The sequence below is a fragment of the Kogia breviceps genome, chromosome 18 (genome assembly GCF_026419965.1).
Source record: "Kogia breviceps isolate mKogBre1 chromosome 18, mKogBre1 haplotype 1, whole genome shotgun sequence".
Lineage (NCBI taxonomy): Eukaryota > Metazoa > Chordata > Mammalia > Artiodactyla > Physeteridae > Kogia > Kogia breviceps.
This window is the reverse complement of record NC_081327.1, coordinates 52573404-52582373: the sequence shown is the minus strand read 5'-3', so window position 1 is coordinate 52582373 and position 8970 is coordinate 52573404. Positions and strand designations below refer to the sequence as shown.

Sequence of the window (8970 nt, the reverse complement as noted above, 5' to 3'; positions counted from 1 at the left end):
CCCTAACCATGGTTCGAATATCCAAGGCAGGTGTCAGTGTTGTTTACTGGCTCTTAGCTATGGAAACTGAAGATTGTCTGAAAAAGACAATCAACATTTATAGCTGTAGCCTTGAAAATTAAAACTTAGAAAGTGATAATATATATTATATAATTCAAGAGGTAGATTGCATAATAAAGTTTCTGAACTTGACAGCAAAATGTCAACATAAAATTTTAAGTATTTACTTAGCCATATGTTGACTGTAAAACATCAAGAATTCTCCAAAATGAAAGAATAAAGAATTACCCTCCTAATAGTGAAAAAAAGAAACCACCTGAATGTCTATCAGTAGAGGATGGTTAAATAAATTCTGGTACCTTTGTATTCTGGGGTAGTATATAGCCACCAAGAAAGAAAGACACATTATCTAAAAGCAGAGGTTGCAGAATAATCCATAATAGGGGATCCCATTTTTGATACAAGAAAGAAACCATATATTTCTTTATGTTCCTATACACAAAAATGCTGGGGGAAAAAAGGCTACGAATATTCATAGTAAGCTGATGGCAGTGGTCGCCTCCCGGAAGAAGAGATGGCTTGGAAGCAGAGGGGAACAAGTGAATGGGGGTTTCACATTTGTGGAATCGTTTTGATTTCTGATGATTCGGACGTATTCTCTTGTCACTTGAACATTTCAAATAATCATGTCAATTAACTATTTTATATTTTGAAGGGTAATTTCTGGATTTTTTTAAAGGCCATAAAGGAATAGTTAGGTTTTATAAAAAATAGTAGACACTAAAAAAATTTGGTAACCCAAACAAGTGTCTAGCTAGCTAGCTATTCACACACATATGTATATGTATTTATACACATAAATGTGTGTAGATATATACATGTGTATGTGATCATGTATGTATAGTATGAATTTATTAACTATCTAATTTCATTTTACAAAATACATTGAGCAACCTGTGATTCTTTTTCAGAACCTTCTTCTTCTCTTCTTTCCTTTTCCTCTCTCTCTCTCTCTCTCTCTCTCTCTCTCTCTCTCTCTCTCTCTCTCTCTCACTTCCAAACAAAAACAAGTTGCATTTAACAAAAGAGCAATTCCCTACTCCCCCTTCCTCCCCGGACTCTCTAGCATTACCCCTGGATGTGGTTGAAGTGAACCAGCTCTTTACTCTGAGAAGGCACAGCAGCAAGACCTCCTTCATGCAATGTGTGTAGGTAGAGAAATCTCTGGTCCTGACCATGGGGCTACAAGAAAAGGCTGTGTGACGTAGCAGAATCATCAAGGCTCTGGGTGTCACATCGACCCAGCTTAGAATTCTGGTTCTGCCAACTTGTAATTAAATGGCCTGGCAGAATAATTCAATCTCACCTGTAAAATGAAGGATAAAAATAAACGCTTCAGAGGGTTAGAGTGAGGATTCAAGGGGGTAACATATAGCAAACGTGCAGCTAGAAGTGGGCCTGGCACGGAATCTGACAGAGCAAAGGCTGACCCTTGCCATCCATTGACTGTTTTTGGAAAGTGAGGGAAGTCTGTCTTGATGACGAGAGGCCATGTGCTTCGAGCTGGCAAAGGCAGCAAGAGCAGCAGGAACGGCTGACCTATTAACTCTGCGCCCCATGTCCCCTGACCAGGGACAAGGCTGGGTATAGATTCTGTTACCAAAATTTTCCAAGGACCCGGTAAATACACACTACCTTCACATCTTTCTCACTTCAAGGCAATTGCCTTCCAATCCACTTAAGCTTGATTCTTTATTTAGTCCCATTAAAGTACACTTTCTTGCCTCATCTTTTGGGGCAAGGCCAATTCCATGAAATAAGTTTCTAGAATTCCTTAAAGGAAAATGCCACTCTTCCATTCCTACTGGCATTTGACTAGGTTAGAATTATGATCCTTATTAGTAAGGTTCCATCATCTTTCTTTCTGTTTCCTTCCCCCACCCTCACTGACATCTTCAGCAACTGGTCATTCCTTCCTTAGTACTCACACTTTCTGAGTGCTGGGGAGAATGCTCCAAATTTCCCTGTGTGAATCAGACGCTAAAAATACAGCCTCCACTCTGCTCTTATAAAACCCCAACCTTGTCCACCCCCTTAGCTCCACAGTGTGCTCACCGGCTGCCAGTCCCCACCAGCACCCTCTTTTGCCACCTCAAGCTTCCTACCCCACAAGAGATCGCGGGAAAGGTCCATGAAGTGAAAGTGAGCACTCAAGTGCCAGGCTGACTTTGCCTACACTCATACCAGCAACAATTAAAGACTGAAAGGGTGGGTGAACATGAGCCAGGCTTGCTGTGAGTGTTAAATTACATAATGTACGTAAAGTGCCCAAGATAGCACGTGGCACCTGGTGGTGGTGGTGGTGGTGACCACATGACCCTTTCCTCCTCTTCTCCCCTCTCTCCTTCTCCTTCTTTCTTCTCCCTCATCCCCTCCTCCTCTTCCTCTTTTCTGTTATTATTTTAACAGTAATAGCAGCTGTCATTTTCTGATGCTCTTACCAAGTGTCAGGTCCTAAGCTAAGAGTTCACCCACAACATTTCATTTAATCCCTATAACGGTTGTCTGCAAGGTCGACATTACTGAGTGCCCCTGACTGCAGCAAAGGCATTCATTAATAGTGAGATGTTGGGCTGTTGAGTCCAAATACCTGGGTTCTAATCACCACCTGGCACTTATTAACTGTTGGTCCCTGAGCAAAGAATTTCGTCTCTGGGAGCCTCATCTGTAAAATGGTGACGTAAATATAGTAGTTACCGCGATGGGCTGCTGAGTGGTTTAAGGTCAGGGTACGGCATCTGGCACATAGCAGGACTCTCTGTGTAGCTGCCCTCTCTCTCTCCCCATCCTCTTCTTCTGCTCCTAATTCTATAGACTAAAACTGTCCAACAGAACAATGGATGCCTCAAATTGTATATGTAAGCCACAGACATAACTAAATTTCCTAGTGGCCACATCTTTTTTTTAAAAAGGCAAAAAAGAAACAAGTAAAATTAACTCTAACCACAAATTGTATCTAACCCTATATCCAAAATATTATCATTTCAACATGTCAACATGTAACCAGTATAAAAATCATTAATCTCATATTTACAGTCATTTTTTAATACTCTGTCAATCCAGCAGGGACTTGACACCTGCAGCACATCTTGGGTCACAGCAGCCACATTTCAAGGACTCAAAACTTACATGTGGTTGGTGGCTATGCTACTGAACAGGGCAGTGACATTCAAAGAAGATGGAGATAGATAAAGAGGGTAAGTCATCTGTCCCGGCCCACATGGCTCAGAAGTGGTATGACCAGGGTTCAAACCATGCCCGTCTAGCTCGAAAGCCTGCCCCGATTTTGGGATAGTCACATAAACAGTTAGACAGTGGCGCAAGGGCCTAGTTTTATTTCCTCTAGGTCGCCACGTGGAATGATTATTATGCTCTAAGTGTGACTGGAAACCCAACCCTTTAGGCTGGCAGGTTGCCGTCCATCTCTCTAACTGCTGCTGTCACATTACTGTGCATATACATTCCTTTTAAAAATTTTTATTTATTTAATTTATTTATTTTTGGCTGCGTTGAGTCTTCTTTGCTGCACGCGGGCTTTCTCTAGTTGCGGTGCGCGGGCTTCTCACTGAGGTGGCTTCTCTTGTTGCGGAGCACAGGCTCTAGGCGCGCGGGCCTCAGTAGTTGTGGCACGTGGGCTCTAGAGCGCAGGCTCAGTAGTTGTGGCGCACGGGCTTATTAGTTGCTCCGCGGCATGTGGGATCTTCCCGATGCAGGGCTCAAACCCGTGTCCGCTGCATTGGCAGGCAGATTCTTAACCACTGCACCACCAGGGAAGCCCCTGCACATGCTTTCTCTCTATCTTGTTCTGTTAAGATATAAATACGGCTGCATTCCTCCCCTCCCTCCCCTCCCAGGGGTAACCTCTTTCCAGAAGCTGGTATGTCCTTTCTACTTCAGAGCAGACCTCGGCAAGCCTGAGGTGTCCGTAGGGAGTGGGGCGACTAACGGGTGCTGGTCTCTGGGGACAGGACACTACTTGCTTGTCCACCACAGTGAGGGACACAGAAGCCTCAGGAATCGCTTCCAATCACTTTGAATTGCTGGGCTTAAATCCACGCGTCTCTATCCCACCCCTCATGCTCCCCAATCCTTGAGACAGTTTACAGAGCATATGTGCCAGCCTGAGGTGACCTTTAGAAGGGCAGCACTGATGGTCTCTCTTCATCCTTCCATTCCACCCTCTCAGAGGAGGTCACTGCGGAGCCCTGAGCTATTCTGAAAGGAGAGGACTTCCTGCCCTCTGTGCCAACGATTCCCAAGAGCTGGCTGGAGATCAAATTTTCGCTTGTTCTTGAAAAATGAGCAACATTTTAAGTTTTGTCACAGAGCTAAATTTACTCAATATAAAAGGCGATCTTTGTTGGTTTCCAGCCACTCTCTCTACAACCACTGTGATGAGTATTGGTTAGGGGTGGGGCCCCCGATACTACAGCCTGTGTCCCTTGGGTTGAAAACTCTAATTAATTTTTATAGAATCATAACTGGGCATCCTGGAGTCCCAGAAGCATGCACCCTAAACACTGAAACTAATCACGCAAGTGAAAGAGAAAAGAAAAATCCACAACATTGTATATAATTTTAATTTCCTCTATGTAATGGTGGTGAGAGTAGATGGTGGTGTACATTTTTTTTGAATGTCCTTACTTGGCATAAGAAGTTGATGAGCCTATTTAAGTTTTCTAGAACTATATATATATATATATATATATATATATATATATATATATATATATATATACACTCACACACAGTATTGTATTTAGTCCTTAAAGCTATTCTGCAACGTAGGTAGTATATAGATCTATAAAATCTCTGTGTCTGGGAGCTACAGATCTGATACTTGCCTAATGGCATGCGATCTGGAAATCCTTGAAGACTAATGAGAAATACCTAGATGAGCAACCTGTTTGTGAGGCAGCAAGAGAGGAGGGTAACTCAGCTCTGCCACTTCCCTGGGCTCATCACTTGGTTCCTTTTTTGAAATGGGTGGACCAGCTTCTTTCCAGCATGACACTATCACTGAAACAGCAGCTAACATTAATTGTGTCGGGCATTGTGTGAAGTGCCTGCATGCGCTACCAACTTTAATTCTCACAATAGCTCTGTTGGACAAGTTTAGGTATTCCTGCAGTGGGGGGATAAGGAAATCAACAGGTAACTTACCAAAGCTGCAGAGCCAGTGAGTGGTGTGGCTGGGATTCAAACCCAGGTCAGTATGATTCCAAAGCTTGTGTTCATAGCTGCTGTGCTATGGTATATTATATAGCTATGTGGAAGCAAATAGAACATTTGGGGTGTGAAAATTATATACCGTGTTGTAGACTTTGCTTCTCTCTTTAATTTGGATGGCTAGCTCCAGTGTTTGGGATCATGAGTTGGGGATGCCAGGGTGGCCATTTCTGATGTGGTAGAAGTTAATTAGATTTTTCACGCAGGAGGCTCAGGCTGTGCCATCCTAGGCACCTGCCTGACTGACACTGGCCCCAGTGGGAGTACAGGGAGAGTGACTGATGCAGGGCAAATACATCTCAGCCTCTTGCCTCACTACTCAGAGTACACACTCCATTACAGAAGGCAATTCATTGCCTCACATTTCTCCACCGTCTCCCTATGTCTAACCTGCACACTATGAGGTGTAATGTACAGGATTTTCTGCGTACCGATCATTTTATCACCAACGTCTGCACATTTCATTCCTGTGAGAGGAGTTATAATTACAGTAAAAGGTCTAAATGAGGCGGAATTCAGATGGAGCCCGAATTTGTCAGAAGTCCTTACTCTTGCTTCCGGCGTAATTTCTCCACACCACCGCACCACCACAAAAGACAGAGTGAGCAAATTTGGAGCACCATCCTATGGAACTACGACTGCATTTGGCTGTGAAAAGGGGACTAGAATGAGATCAGTTGAAAAACATGGCGAGCCACTTTGCACACAGCTCTGATTTAGATGATCACTCAGCCAGCTCTGGGCATGACTTAAGTCCCGCGTTATAGCACAAGAAAATAGACTTGGTTTCTGCCACCATGGAACCAATCTCGGCCTGCTGAGGATCAAAAGTGAGAGAACCGTATATTCTCATCTGCGCAACCTTTATGGGTATCTATCTACGGTTTGGTTCAAGTCCAGGCACAAACTTGAATTAAAGGTTGAAATTGATGACTCAGAGTTTAGATGGAATTGCAGGCGAGAAAATGGATCTATGTACTGGGAGGAAAATATGTCTGAGGATGAGAGGGAGAGATGGAAGAGCCAGATGCTCAGACCCACATCCCACCCGTCTGCCCCAGGAGCTCCCATTAAGTTGTTGCATTGTGGGCAGCAGAGGGCACTATTAATACATTCGGAAGTGCACAGTACACTTGAAGAAACAGGAGGTTTACAATAGATTTGAGTGTGCCATTTGGGCGGGGGGAGGTCACAGGATTATAGTTATAGCCTTTATTGTTTTCTGTTCTCAAACTCACAGATTAACAAGATTCTAAAATAAAGAGTGGCTACAGAGTGGAACTGACTCCTTCATGGAACTTCAAGATTTTAGTAGCTGAAGCCGAAACACACACACACGTATTTAAAATAGAGTGATTACTATAGCCCAGCTTTATGATGCTAAATGCTTTACATGCATTATCTTATTTAATCTTCACCTCTATGTGGGTAGGTCCTGTTGCCATCTCCATTTTACAGATGATGAAACTGAGGCTCAGAGAGTCAAATGAATTGCTCCAAGTTACCAACTAGTGAGTGTCAGAGCCGGGATCTGAGCCAACTTCAGACGCCAAAGCCCACACTCATCACCACCGTGCTATACCTCGTGGCAGGCAGCATCTCTTGCATAATGTGAGAAGAAAACACCAACTCCTTAGCCACCAACAGGAACTGAGATGTTGTGAACTCAGTGCTGCTATATCTTTGCCTCGTCAAAAGCTGTGAAAAATAAGTGTGCTTAAACCTTGCAAAAGCCTCTCTTCCTCCACCAGCCAGCTCCTGACCTTAACCCAACAAAATTCCTGGGTTAAAAAGTAGATGGAGGGCCTCCCTGGTGGCGCAGTGGTTGAGAGTCCGCCTGCCGATGCAGGGGACGCGGGTTCGTGCCCCGGTCCGGGAGGATCCCACGTGCCGCGGAGCGGCTGGGCCCGTGAGCCGTGGCCGCTGGGCCTGCGCATCCGGAGCCTGTGCTCCGCAACGGGAGAGGCCACAGCAGTGAGAGGCCCGCATACCACAAAAGAAAAAAAAAAAAAAAAAGTAGATGGCTCTGTTAGAGGTTAAGTCTTGAAAATCTGCATGCAGCCCAAGGGTTTTATCCTCAACAGCAAACCTCAAGGTAACCCAATTTCTCAGGAAACCATAAAATTAGGAATTGTTCACCCCTTAGTCCATCTCTATCTAGATCTAGCACAGAGCATGGTGTGAAGTAAATTCTCAATAGGTGATGAATATATACATTAATCAACCCACATAAGCCAATGACTCAATGACAAGTAAATGGAATCAAAACCAACAGACCCCACAGGTGGTTGATGTTCTAGAGGTAACACACCAATGTAAACTCAGAATCTTATCATCTCTAAAATAGTCCACTTTGGAACTCCTATGACCCTTAACTTTTGGATCCTTCTAGAAGGGCTTCCCTGGCTAATATTGCTCACTGTGTTCCCATAAACTAATCTAACTGGTATACCAAAGCTGTTCTCCTGGGAATTCTCAGTGTTTGAAGTGCATTATAGATTTTCTAATTTAATTCCTTTCCCAGGGATGACAAATACTTAGCATGTGTGTCTCTACCCTCCCCACTCCCCATGCCCAGGACAGACGTTGTTAATGGATCATGACACTCTTCCAACTGAGCTCGGATGGCCAGTAGCAATCCATCAGACTGGATCCCCAAGGTAAAACCCATTTATTTTCCTGACTCAAGACCTATGGAATGACCAATTCAGCATCACAGCCAAGCAATGACCCAGCTCATGTCTGAACACCTCCATACTGGAAATACATTCTCATAACAACAGCACATTCCATCTTCAGAATTCTGTCAGAAAACCTTTCCTAGGGATACTTCTGGTGAATATAGAGACAGAACATCCATGTCTTCTATGCTTGCCTCTTTCCAAATTTTTATTAAAATACACTTGAAAATACAAATAACAGCAGCTGGCCCTTGCAAAAAAAAAAAAAAATGACAAAAATCCAAGGGGAATTTTCTCTAACTGCATGATGATAGGGATTGAAGGAAGAGCACATTTTTGGAATACATGCCATAAATCCTACCCTTTAATTCATAGCAGCATAAATGCCCACAAAGAACATAGGTAACACATCAGATCCTTACTCCATTAAATTTCACTTTGTGTCCTTTATTTCTACAGTGCCCAGGAAAGAAATGGAAGGCAATCCACAGGAACATCCTTCTAAGAGATCCAGAACTAGGATTATAGGAGATTCCTTCTCTCCCCATCAACGGCTCCTCTTAATCTCCATTCATTCTAAGACAGTAACATTTGACATGTGCTGTGATGAGAATTAGTTTTCACTCTGAGATGCTTGGCAACCTAAGAAAATACCCTGTTACTAAAAATGTAGTCTCCTGTGCCCACAATATACAATGAAGAACTGTGCACATCATCTGAGAAACCAGCCTGGGGTAAGAAAGGCCCCTCCCTCACTCCAGTAGGCCTGCAAACATGATCTTGTGCAAGTACAGAGCACTGAGATCTCATCAGAGAGAAAAGTCAACACCCAGCTGGGCTAACTAAGGGCGTTTGCCCAATCTGTTGACAAGACACCCCCAACCTTCTAAGGAAGTGCTAACAGGATTGCAGCAATATCATACCCAGTGCAAAGAAGACACTAACAAAATGACGTGTGGAGCAAATGAATAAAAGAATGCTAAATGAAGAGATGATAAAA

The 8970-nt window shown here is 43.5% G+C and overlaps 1 long non-coding RNA gene across 1 annotated transcript; it reads left to right on the top strand.

Moving 5' to 3' along the window:
- The first annotated feature begins 3222 nt into the window (after window positions 1–3222).
- On the top strand, window positions 3223–8492 carry LOC136793044 (uncharacterized). Its single transcript, XR_010837780.1, has 3 exons — window positions 3223–3257; window positions 7868–7949; window positions 8430–8492. It is a non-coding gene; the product is annotated as an uncharacterized lncRNA (long non-coding RNA).
- Window positions 8493–8970: the final 478 nt, after the last annotated feature.